The 13,676-nt window shown below is 41.3% G+C and overlaps 1 long non-coding RNA gene across 1 annotated transcript in view; it reads left to right on the top strand.

The window, feature by feature from the left end:
* LOC127425161 (uncharacterized) overlaps positions 1 to 10,104 on the top strand; it is a 30,110-nt gene extending 20,006 nt beyond the window's left edge. Inside the window, exons 2-3 of the long non-coding RNA XR_007894571.1 lie at positions 4,251 to 4,333; positions 9,682 to 10,104. This is a non-coding gene — a long non-coding RNA (uncharacterized LOC127425161). The remainder of the gene's footprint in view (positions 1 to 4,250; positions 4,334 to 9,681) is intronic.
* Positions 10,105 to 13,676: the final 3,572 nt, after the last annotated feature.

The following is a 13,676-nucleotide window of genomic DNA, read 5'->3' as shown; positions in this document are numbered from 1 at the left end:
AGCCTAGTTAAAATTCATCGCCCAGATGTTACCTACTATGACTGCCCAGGTGTCAAAAGCCTTTATGAACTGTTAATGCTTCCAGGAACTAAGCGCATGCTAACCCAGGACACATGGACTGTACAACTTTCGGGTTGTCCTCAGGGACTGAACTGTTCAACTTTTGGGTTGCTCTCAAGGACTGTGGTAGGAACCCCAACCTTAAGACCAAAGGGGGGGGGTGTAGGGCCTTGGCCCACTCAAAATGGCAGCTGAGACTGCATGCTCCTTTGTTCTATGATCAAAGGGGAGACATTGAACTCAGTTTCCCCAGGATCCTTCACAATTTCACAACTGGATGGGAAGTCCCGCCCATGGACCCAGTCTCAATCGCCATTGGTTGAAAGCGGCCTACGACCGATTATGTCATCTTGTCAATAAAACCAGTGGACTGATGTTGTTCATTCTCTCTGTGCTAAGCTCCGGCTGGCTGTTAAGAGACATCTGTATCGTGCACATGCTGAAGGAGTTTTCCCTCCTTTTTGGACTGAGAACAAAGAGACCACGTTTTTCCTAACCTCACCATTTGGCCACGGAAGAGTAAGATTAACTTAGCTTTGTTCAAGTCTTCTAGTATACTTATAATAACAGGTTCAGTTTTACTGCAAGACAACAGTGAATTTATTTTGAAAAACTGAAAGGTGGCCAGCACATTTTGATTCTAAATGCTGATGTTTTGAGTATATTTTGTATGTAGAAGTCTGCTGGCTGTTTGCAGTTTTGAGTTGGGAGATTTTAATTTTTGGGTGAAGTTCATTTTGTTGAGTGATCTGAACTAGTAATTCAGTCCCGCTGTTACGAGCGGTTACCCTCAATTAGATTGCATGCACCTTTTTGCTCTCTCCCTCTCTCTCTACCTCATTCTCTCTCTCTCTCACTGATATTCACTGAGTGAGCGGCGCCACAGTTTATGTCCAACTCAGGCTGGTGTACTAAATTCTCGTGCCTGTTTCATCATTTCCTTTGTGTGTCTGCTCATTTCCACCCTCACGTGGTATCAACTCCACTGCTCTGGAACTGATCAAGCCATCTTTCCTTTTCCCCTTTCCTTCCACCCTCAAATGACCTAGTCCTCCATTTTGGATCTAGTCATCCATTTTGGTTCCTTTGTTACCGCATCTAGACACACACACACACACACACACACACACACACCCACATTCTAGCATATAGCTCCACTGTTAGTTTAGAATTTCCTTGTTATGTTTTGATTATATTCAGATAGTATTGGCTGTGTTCATTACTGCTTGATTATAATAAATCTTGTTATATTATAATAAGAAGTATTCCTGGTTGTTTTGTTTGAATATTGTGTTGAAGCCAGCCTCTGCCACATCAAGAACTCCCATGTTACCTTATTTTATTAGTGTTAGAAACTAACTGTAATTAGATTACTGTTAGATTTGTATGGCAATAATTTAACTAGTTCCTCCCTTTTTGATTATTTTGATTAATAATCAAAATACTCAACCTTCAGGGTAGACTCGATCAGTAACTTGCTATAATTTTCTCTTGCCAAAGAGTGGTGCCCAGAGAATAGAATTTAAAGAGTTAAATTCTATTATTTAATTTAAATATTAATTAATAATTAATAAATATTAATTATTAATTATTTCTGATAGTAAAACTGATCTAAACAACCAGTAGCACCTACAGTAGCGTGTCAGAAGGTCACTCCATATTTAACTTTTGTTTGATTTGACAATTCCTCGGTTACACATACAAAGTGGTAGCGGTCTGATAAATAGGACCTAAACCATGCTAATGCAAGTCCACTAATGCCAACATAATTCTCCAGCCTATTCAAGAGAATGTTGTGATCTATCATGTTGAAGGCAGCATTAAGATCTAAAAGCACTAGAAGAGAAATGCAGCCACGATCAGATGATAAGAGCAAGTCATTTTTAACTCTGATAAGTGCAGTCTCTGTACTAAATCCTGACTGAAATCCGTAATACGTAGATCGATTACAGTGATGGAAATAAAATTCTCTGAGTTAGCTACAAGAGTGACTGATGTTGAAAAATGAATCGATTTTCTGGAATCTTCGGAGAGGGAATTAACCGCTAATCCGCCCACGACCAAACTTGATTTGGAACATCTCCTTGTAAAGCTTGAAGATCTTGAGAATAGAAGCTGCAGGAATAATATCAGAATTGTTGGAATTCCTGAGCATGAAGAGGGCAGAGATATGGTGAAATTCTTAGACGAGTTTTTCCCGAGTCTGCTCGACATAAAGGGCCACAAGCTGGAAATCGAGCGAGCTCACTGAGTACCAGCTCACAGATCTGCTGAGGGAGACAGGCCCCGATCGATTCTGGCCAGATTTCTGAGATCATCCGATAAAGATCTTGTGTTGCGCCAGGCGAGGAGCAAAGGGAAGCTTTCTTGGAAGAACCATAATATTTTCTCGTTCCCGGACTTTGCGAGTTCGACAAGAGAGAAACGCTCAAGATCGGTTCAAGGAATGTAAGAAACTCTTACATCAGAAAAATATCTCGTTCGCTTTGATGTTTCCAGCAAAACTGAGAATAGAAACAAAAAACGGTTGCAAAGTATTTACATGTCCAAATCTGGCAATGTCTTTTATAGAATCAATGTCTGAGTAAACCATTGGATGTTTCTCATGTGAGTGGGCCGGTTGGCGCTGTAGTGCGTGGGGTTAATGCGCATGTTTTTATTTTTTCTGTTTGTTTTGTTTGGGGGTGTAAGGCTGGCACCAGAATGTCTACAACCAAAAGGCGCCATTTCCATCTAAAAGTCAAAGAACTCTGCGAGAATCAACGTCATAGAACTCTCTCACAAACGCTGAAATCTACACCTGAATATCACCACGTGTGATAAAGTGCAAATCGCCTTTTGCTGAAATCTACACCTGAATATCACCACAGTGTGATCAATTGGAAATCACCTTGCTGCCCCCCCTTCTCTCTCCCCTTCTCCCCTTCAACAGCTCTGGACCAACACAAAGACATAAGATTTATATGTAAAAAATATAACAAATAACATGAAAACAAAGAATGCAACTGTATGTGTTTGATATCATTTAAGAGGTCTCTGTGCGACTGGTATAGTGGTCTCTTTCCCATGTTGATAAAACTAATGGTAACAAAGTTATAAGGTCTTTGCCAAATACTGCATAATTCTGGAGGTGGCTCCCCCTCCTTGACCTACAATTGAAATTATCTCCTGTATGTTAACAAGGTTAAACCCCAGGAAGTCTAGAACCCATTCACCCCCAAATCCTCATTGTCCATAGGATAATACCATTTGGTACACAATGTTTATTCTGTCTGGATATTTAAGGAAAGTTGGCATGAAGTTCTGGGAATCTGTATACAGATCTCCCATGCTGTACCGCTGCATGTAGTTTTGTCAGGTATGTTTCTTTGACTTGTCTTTTATTTTTAGTAATGCTTGTTTATTCTGATCATGTGAAATGTTTTATATCCTACCTGACAAATAAATTGTTATTATTTGATTTATTCTGAATTCCTCTAAAATCATTACTGGAGCTTTAATATAGGAGGAAGCCATTTAAAGACTCTCAGTTTGAATTCAAACCACTCAGGACAACCAGGTAGGACAACCACCTAGGACAGCCGGGTTAGGATTTGAATTTCAATAGACCAGGGTAGACCATACTGGAGCTTTAATATAGGAGAAACCACTCAGGACAACCGGGTAGGAGAAAGCCATTTAAAGACTCTGTCACTGCTCACCGCCCGTCTTAGCAAGTTGTATGTACGTGACTAAGCGGCAATATCGTCTGGTTATGAGAAAAGCCAAACCAGACGATATTAGTTAACCCTACAACCGTTGACTAAGAACGGAACTGACTATCCATTTTCGGGAGGTTTACGTAATTTAATAACGGCCGGCGTAAGTCTCCAAAGATCAAAAGGACAATGAATAGAAGAGGATTTAGAGTAATCAATAACCTAAAAATGTTAAATTAAAAGAATGATCAGAAATTAATTTGAGCTTAAATATAAATTAGAGGTCAACTTAAAATTGGAGTCAGATTAATTAAAATTGGAGTCAGATAAAATGAATAATGGAATTAAATGTGTGAATTAACAATAATTGATTTACTTCAGCGCTCAGAAAAGACAGAACAACGCAGAGACCTTCAAGGGCAATTTATTGAAGTTCCGCTCCGGAACGGATAGAAAATTATCCATAAAGATTCCCTTTTCCTTTTCTTACAGTGGTGACCATCCTCCGTGATCTCCTGTTGTGTACTGAGGATGAGGTTTGAGTTTCTTCTACTTCTCTGTCTTCATCAGCTCTGGTAAGTCCATTCTTTTTGCTTTTTAGAAGTGTTGAGGGAAAGCACAGACGCACCCCATATAGACACATTTTGTAGAGCGGGTCGGAATACCCACTGTTAGACCGGAGACCGAAAAATCCGGTGGGGCTAAAGAAATTAGACATAAACATGGATCGTCAGGGATATGCTAGCAGCAGTGTAGATGAGGAGGTAATGGAGGCGCTTGCCGTTCAATTCAAAGATCTCCTTTTTCGTTTACGCGACAAAGGATTAAACTTAACATGGAGTAATGACAAAATTTTATCATGGTACTCTACGGAAGGTCGGAAATTAGAAATAAAATCCAAATACCGAAAAACCTCCGTCGCTATTGTTTACTTGCTTCGCCGTAACGACATCAACACCATGGCGAAAAACGAACAAATGATAGTAAACATTAAAGAATTAGAGAAATCGCGATCGGAAGATTTAAAAAAGTTAAGGGCTCAAGTCGACGCGTGTGTGTATGAAAAGCAAAGTTGGGCAAGACGGGTAGATGCGATGGAAGCACAGATTAATGATCTCCAACAAAAACTCCGATCAGGTCAAAATTATGCATCCGCTTTAGAAGACTGTTGTAACAACGCAGGCTTCCCAATATCAGCTATAAAAGAAGCAGCCATAAATTTACCATTTGATGCGGAAAGAAAACAAGATAGTGACGACGATGATGACGCATTAGCATACGCAAAGTCCACAAGAGAGGCTCGTAACCGAGCTCATGGGGATGATCCCTCTCAGAAGACAAGAGAACGCAGCCCGGTTATGACGCGGCAGAAAGTTAGCGATGTTCCGAAAAAATCAGTCCAAGTCGCGGTCCATAAGACCATAACAAATGCTGAAGACGAAATCACAGCAATCAGTCGTCCTTTAACGTGTGAGGAATGCAGCAAACACAAAGAAATAATTGGTATGATGCCAAGAAGAGGCCCATTCCAGCCCTACTGGGACACCTTAATGTTACAGGCCAATGTTTACAATCTAGAGATCAGGGACGTATGGCAAATTGCTCTCTTAACTATTCCGAACGAACTCAGACCAAAACTAAATGAGGAAATGAAAACGGGACGCATTATAAACAGACGCGATCGTGAAACCAACACAGAAGTGTACGAAAGATTAAAGCAATCACTGTTAGATATGAGAGGACCCAGTCATGCAGAATGGAGTAGAATTGTAGACATTAAACAAGCAAATAAAGAACCATTCGAAAGTTATACAGAGCGATTGTGGGAATTGTACAAAGAATACTCCGGCCTAGAGAACGCAGATAGGGATCATGAAGTTTTACTTCAGTTCCTAAAAAATAATGCAGGGCCAGCTGTTCAACAAGCTCTTTTGAATGGCGCCGACCCAGCTGAAAATACGTACAGGGCATTGATAGACTGGGCATCTAAAATCGAAAATAGACACAATCAGTCTAAATCGCGTCCTATTGCAGCAACCCAGTGGGTGACGGAGGGCCAGGGTGCAGAAAAACCAAAACACCGGATTTACACCCGACTTCGATGCGATTATTGCAGACGAGGTAATCATAACATACGCGACTGTAATCAGTTAAAAGCTGAACACGAAAGAAAGGGAGCACCCTCCAAAAACGACACTGAAATTCTCAAACGTTTAGATACATGGAGTATGCAAAACAACCCAAGTGCTCCCCGACAAATGGAGGGACAACAACAACAACAACAACAACAACAACAGGATAAAATAACAAATTTCAAACCGAACTCCAATCATTGCTGTCAAAATATAACCTACAGTAGGGATGCGTGGCCTCCATTCCAATAGGGAGTATAATCAACAGCGGCAACCGTATTAAAATAAGGGCTAGCCTTGGAGGCCGGTTAGCCAACATACTTATCGATACCGGCGCCGCATGCTCCTGCACAAATGTTCCTTTACCTCTAACAAATGAAACCATACGAATTAGAGGCATAGGCGACACACTGATGATTGCGACCAAAACACAGCGAGTTTGACTCGACTTAGGCATGATAATGCTAGAAGAGCCTTTTTGGTATTTACCAGACAACAGTGAAGGAACGGTATTGGGTATGGACATCATGCAAAAACATGGTTTTGTAATTCATTGCCTTGAGAAACAAATTGAATTGCGAACAAATAAAACAGTGAAGAAATGTTTTTCACGAGATAAAGCAAGCATTACGTCCATTTCCAAAACAGACCCCATACAACTGCTAATGGATAAATATAACAATGTTTGGGCTGACCACGAACACGACTGTGGCCTCATTGAATTTGAAGTATGCATTGGGGGGGAGCCACCTCCCCCACAAAAACAATACCGCATCAAGCCAGAGGCAGAGGCCGCTGTACAGGAGATAGTCCAACAGCTTGAAAAAAGAGGCATAGTTCGACAGTGCAGTTCATCTACCAACTCTCCGTGTCTGCTAGTACCTAAACCAAACGGAAAATGGCGGCTTTGTATAGACTATCAGCGTCTGAATCGAGTCCTACCTAAAGCGACCGCAATAGTGGCAAATCCTTCTACACTATTATCGCAAATTTCAACAAAAGCCTCTTGGTTTACTGTCTTAGACATAAAGAATTGCTTCTGGTCTATCAAGATTAAACGTGAAGACCAGTGGAAATTAGCCTTTACTGTAAATCAAATTCAGTATACATGGGAAAGGATGCCACAAGGCCTTCACAACAGCCCTGCAATCTTCCACAGAGCTGTGGAAGAAACACTCTGCCCCCTACTAGGGGCAGGCAGAGTAGCTCACTATGTGGATGACATCATCATTGCCACAGAAGGGACACTTGACGATCACTTAACATTCCTACAGACGCTAGGAAAAGCCGGCTTCAAACTAAACAGAAAGCGCAAATTGCACAACAGGAAGTGCAATACCTAGGTTACACCCTAACCCATAGCCACCGAGCACTAACAGAGGACAGACATAAATGCATTGCCGAACTGCCCCGACCTCATACGTTAAATGCGCTGCAAAAAGTGCTAGGAACAGCAAACTACTTGCGAGATTTCATCCCGAATTTTGCAAATACCACAGTGCCTTTATATTCACTGTTAAAAGGAAAAACAAAACCGTCTGACGTTCTTGAATGGAGCGAAGAACATGATCGTGCGTTTACTGATTTAAAACAACGTTTATGTTCCGCACCTGCCCTAGGCTTGCCCAACCCAACTAAAGCTTTCCATATCCAAGTAGACACGTATGAAAACACACTCAGTGGCGTGTTAGCACAAGAGCATGGAGGAAAACTGCGTCCGATTGCACACTATAGCCGGAAAAAATCTCCAATTGAGCAAGGTTTCGACCCATGCACTCAATGTTTTGGCGGTTCATTGGATGTTAACAACAACAGAGCCAATTGTTGGTTTCCAGCCTGTTGTTGTGCACACAATGCACACGCCGGTTCAAATGCTGCTGCAGGGACGAATAAAAGGTGTTTCATCACAAAGATTAGCAAGATGGATAACAGACATACAAGCGCGTGACATAACAGTAAACACACGAATTCTGCCTCATCTGCTTGGCGATGTTGAGGGACACCCGCACACTTGTGAGCCACAACAGGAAGTACAAAGTCCTGTACAGGATCAAAAACTTCCAAACCAAACCCAAGTTTACATTGACGGCTCCCGGTTTTGTAATGAGGGTCATTTCTATACTGGGTGTGTGGTGTGGGCTCCTCATCCTCTCAACTCAGATGTTGGAAAACAACTACTATTAAAATTACCGCCAAGTATGTCTGCACAAGAAGCAGAACTTGTGGCCTTGCTAGAAGCCATTAAAGCTTACCATGAACCACTTTGCATATACACAGACAGCCGTTATGCTTTTGGGGTAGTGCATGATTTTATGGCCCAATGGAAATTGCGAAAATTCCTCACTTCTGCAGGAACACCAATAAAACATTTCAGCACCATCACTGAAATTTGGCAAGCAATCAAAGCGCGTGAATCGTCTATCTCCGTCATCAAAGTACGTGCACATATAAACGGAAACCCCAATGAACAAGAGAAAAACAACAACATTGCCGATCAATTAGCAAAAATAGCAGCCACGAAAGGGGACGAGTGGCAACCAGACAAACTAGCTGCCCTTGGTATGAGTGCGGTCCAAATCACTCCCATCGACCTTAAACAGTATCAAAAAGATTTGTGGACAGCTGAGGGAGAGATTGCACCACACCTAAGGCAAGATCAGTTAGTCACTGTCACAGAGGGCATAATACTCAGAGATGGAAAATATGTGGTTCCAGAAGCCCTCCAAAAACCCATAATCAAACTGTACCATGAATATGCCCATGTATCAGCTGCTAAAACACAGCAGTTGATAAAAACACAATTTTGGTGGTCAGGAATGACCTCTGATGTCGACAGGTGGTGTAGTACATGCCTAGTTTGTGCAACAGTTAATCAGGGCAAACATGGACGCACTAATCTACGCAGACCAGACCCACCTAAGGGACCCTGGGAATCCTTACAGTTGGATTTCATTGGTCCACTCCCCAGTGCCAAAGGGGGATGTCGTTATTGCTTGGTAATCATTGACAAATTCTCAAAGTGGGTGGAAGCAATTCCCACCCGCAATAACACTGCAAACACTGTGGCACGGGTGATGGCAAACCAAATCATCCCTCTTTGGGGTGCGCCCATCCAAATCGAGTCTGATCAGGGAACCCATTTCACTGGGCAAATTATGAAAAACATATGTAAAACGCTTAACATCAAACAAAAATTTCACATTCCCTACAGACCACAAAGCTCAGGTATGGTGGAACGCATGAACCGCACCATCAAAGAAAACCTAGCTAAACAAATTGCACAACATCAAAACAGGTGGACAGATGCCTTACCAACTGTCCTCACTGTACTACGTGCAACCCCATCAAAAGCCACAGGCACCAGCCCATATGAGCTCATGACCGGAAGAATCATGAAGCTTCCGATTGATCCAAATGTCTCCCCAGCAGACCTGGGGCCTCTCATGCTTGCAACACAACAGACCATGCTGGGCCAATTACAAGAAAGGCTCAGAGTGCTACAGGCACGAGCCGAATTAAAGCAGCAACAGTCAGACCTAACAAATGACATGCAATTTAACCCAACCTCTGAAACTAAATTTTCAGAAGGAGAGATGGTAATGGTGCGCGTCTTTGTAAAACAAAGCACGTTCGCTCCAAGATGGCATGGACCATATGAGGTAAAAGCGGTCTGCAACAGCTGTGTGGCTGTGGCTGTCAGAGGAAAGACAAGATGGTATCACCTGTCTCAATGCAAACTGTTTAAAGGTTCAGCTAACCAATAAACTGTATTTTTTCCTTTTCTGTTTCAGGATAACCTCTGCAATCCCATGGAGACCGGACACAAGGCAGGTGTCCGGACCCACATGCATCAAGCTGGGTCAACGGGTATTGCTCATACACACATTAGGATGCGGCAGATGGGTATGGAAATATACGAAGGGGCCATACACTTCACGAATTCTTATTGCACCCAAAGAAATAGTTACATGGCCTCCCGGAGTAGCACCGGAACAAAATTGCACACCACAAATCTGTTGTAAATTAGGTTCCACCCATCCCGCATACATAAACATGTCAACACACACCAGCATGGCCATCCCAACACAATATCACTGCCTGGTATGAACTAAAGGAATATCCAGGGGCTAAAGAAGGTGGGCTGCACACTTTATATGAAAAAAACAATGATCATGTGAAATTGGCTTTGATTTGAATTTCTGCAACAATGTTTTACATCCTACCTGACAAATAAATTGTTATTATTTGATTTATTCTGAATTCCTCTGAAATCATTACTGGAGCTTTAATATAGGAGGAAGCCATTTAAAGACTCTCAGTTTGAATTTAAACCACTCAGGACAACCAGGTAGGACAACCACCTAGGACAGCCGGGTAGGATTTGAATTTCAATAGACCAGGGTAGACCATACTGGAGCTTTAATATAGGAGAAACCACTCAGGACAACCGGGTAGGAGAAAGCCATTTAAAGACTCTGTCACTGCTCACCACCCGTCTTAGCAAGTTGTATGTACGTGTATGTACGTACTAAGCGGCAATATTGTCTGGTTATGAGAAAAGCCAAACCAGACGATATTAGTTAACCCTACAACCACTGACTAAGAACGGAACTGACTATCCATTTTTGGGATGTTTACGTAATTTAATAACGGCCGGTGTAAGTCTCCAAAGATCAAAAGGACAATGAATAGAAGAGGATTTAGAGTAATCAATAACCTAAAAATGTTAAATTAAAAGAATGATCAGAAATTAATTTGAGCTTAAATATAAATTAAAGGTCAACTTAAAATTGGAGTCAGATTAATTAAAATTGGAGTCAGATAAAATGAATAACGGAATTAAATGTGTGAATTAACAATAATTGATTTACTTTAGTGCTCAGAAAAGACAGAACAACGCAGAGACCTTCAAGGGCAATTTATTGAAGTTCTGCTCCGGAACGGATAGAAAATTATCCATAAAGATTCCCTTTTCCTTTTCTTACAGGGGGATGTTCGGGGGTTGATTGTTTCACTAATGGGGAATGTGGTCTGCATAATTTAGTTTTTCACACACAATTTTGTTTTTTTATTATATCAATATGTCAGTTGTTAATATAAATTTACTATCTCTCTCCACATGGAATGTGAATAGGTTGGGGCACCCCATGAAAAGAAGGAAGGTTATTACTTTTCTTAAACGTAAGAAATATGATATAGTGTATCTTCAAGAAACACATCTCTCCCCGCAGGAAGCTGAAAAATTTGGGAAGATTTGGGGTGGACATGTTTTCTTTAGTGCTGGCTCAAGTAAAAGCAAGGGAGTCATTATATTGGTAAATGAACATCTACAATTCAAACATCTCAAACAGATTAAAGACAAATTAGGAAGAGTCATTATTGCGTTAGTTGAAATTCAAGGGCAAAGGTTGATTTTGGCTAATATTTATGCACCTAACGTTGATGATCAGGGCTTTTTTATAGATCTTGAAGGGATGTTGCAAACCGCTGGCACCCCTCATGATATAATATTGGGAGGAGACTTTAATCTTTTGATGGACTCAGTCCTTGATCACAGTGAAGCAAAAGTGTGTAAACCCCCTAGAGCAACATTGATGCTTCACAGGATGTGTAAAAATCTTGGTCTTGCAGATATTTGGAGACTTTTGAACCCATCTGGTAGGGACTATAAATTTTTTTCATCAGTCCATAAGATTTATTCTAGAATAGATTTTTTTTTTTATATCCAAATCCCTAATTTCATCTGTTGTTGATTGCTCAATTGGAAACATTTTATTCTCAGATCACGCCCTGGTGAGTTTAGAGGTGATGCCACATACTGTATAGAGAAAAAGAAATCATATAGTTGGCGCTTTAATGTATCCCTTCTGCAAAATCCTAATTTCCAACAAATGTTAAAGTCCGAAATCAATGTTTATATGGAGACCAACTGGTCCTCAATATCCTCTGTGTGGTGGCTTGGGAGGCACTTAAAGCGGTTCTTAGGGGTCAGATCATACAGTATGCCTCATTCATTAAAAAATCCAAAGCACGAGAACTTGTGGAGTTGGAAGTAAATATTAAAAGTGCCAAGGCAGATCTAAAGCACCGTATGTCAGCTGATGGCCTCAGAGAATTGACCCGATTGAAATACAGATATAATACTATTTTGTCGCGGAAAGTGGAGTTTTGGTTATTCAGGGCAAGACAGTCATACTTTGAGTCAGATGACAAAGCAGGGAAGCTTTTGGCTAGATATATAAAGCAGAGAGAGTCTCTTTCTATCATTCCCTCAGTGAAATCTGCTGGCGGTGAAAATTTTACTTCAGCCATTGATATTAATAATGCCTTTTAAAGAATTCTATCTTGATCTTTATAGTTCCACGCCTTCGTCTACTGATGAAGATATTAGAAACTTTGTGGAACCATTAGAACTCCCTAAACTGACGACTGAGCAAAAAAACTCTCTTGATTCTGAGATAACCTTGGAGGAGCTTGACGAGGTAATTAAGTCCCTACCTACTGGTAAGGCTCTGGGGCCAGATGGTTTTGCCGCGGAATTTTTTAGATCCTGTGCTACAGAACAGGCTCCACATTTGTTAGAAGTTTATACTGAATCATTAAAGAAGGGGAAACTTCCTCCAACCATGACACAAGCCCGGATCAGTCTGATTCTTAAAAAGGACAAAGATCCAAGCGAGTGTAAAAGTTACCGTCCAATCTCCCTGATCCAACTAGATGTAAAAATATTGTCAAAAATTTTGGCTAACTGATTAAGTAAAGTTATGACACCTCTTATATATATAGATCAGGTGGGGTTTATTCGGGGCCGCAGCTCTTCTGATAACATCAGGCGTCTCATCAATATCATGTGGTCAGTGGCGAATGAACAATCTCCTGTCGCTGCCATCTCACTTGACGCTGAAAAGGCGTTTGATATGGTAGAATGGGATTATCTTTTTAAGATTTTGGAAATGTATGGGTTCGGGAGTACATCTATTGGTTGGATTAAGTTACGCTAAACACCCTGTAGCAGCGGTACAAACAAATTAATTTCAGACTATTTTACTCTGAGTAGGGGCACTCGGCAGGGTTGCCCTCTTTCCCCATTATTGTTCTGTCTTGCCCTGGAACCATTAGCAGCCGTGATAAGAAAGGAGGATGATTTTCCAGGGGTGACAGCGGGAAGTGTGGCGCATAATCTTCTGCTTTACGCAGATGATATTTTATTATTTGTCTCTGTGCCCCACTAGATCTATGCCTTGCCTCCACAGAATTATTAATTCCTTTTCCAAATTCTCAGGATACAAAGTCAATTGGTCTAAATCCGTAGCTTTGGCGCTGACAGCGTACTGCCCAGAAACGGCTTTCCAGCCGGACGCCTTCCAGTGGCCCAAACAGGGCATTAAGTATTTGGGGATTTTATTCCCAGCAAATTTGTCTGATTTAGTTAGAGTTCATTTTGACCCTTTATTAAAAAGGTTTTCAAGTGATGTGAGCAGGTGGGCTTCATTACATTTATCGATGATTGGGAAGGTTAATGTTATTAAAATGAATTGTATTCCAAAATTCAACTACCTGCTTCAGTCTCTCCCTGTAGATGTCCCCCTCTCTTATTTCAAGCAATTTGATAGCATAGCGAAGTCCTTCATTTGGAATGTTAAGTGCCCCAGGTTAAATTTCAATAAGTTACATAGGCCGATTGACAAAGGTGGGTTAGGCCTACCCAGGATTTTGTTTTATTATTATGCGTTCGGTCTTAGACATTTGGCTCACTGGTCACTTCCACCTGAGAGAGCCCCTCCCT

Source organism: Myxocyprinus asiaticus, chromosome 34, assembly GCF_019703515.2.
Source record: "Myxocyprinus asiaticus isolate MX2 ecotype Aquarium Trade chromosome 34, UBuf_Myxa_2, whole genome shotgun sequence".
Classification (NCBI taxonomy): domain Eukaryota; kingdom Metazoa; phylum Chordata; class Actinopteri; order Cypriniformes; family Catostomidae; genus Myxocyprinus; species Myxocyprinus asiaticus.
Note: the sequence above shows the minus strand (reverse complement) of the source record. Positions and strands in the feature narration are given on the sequence as shown.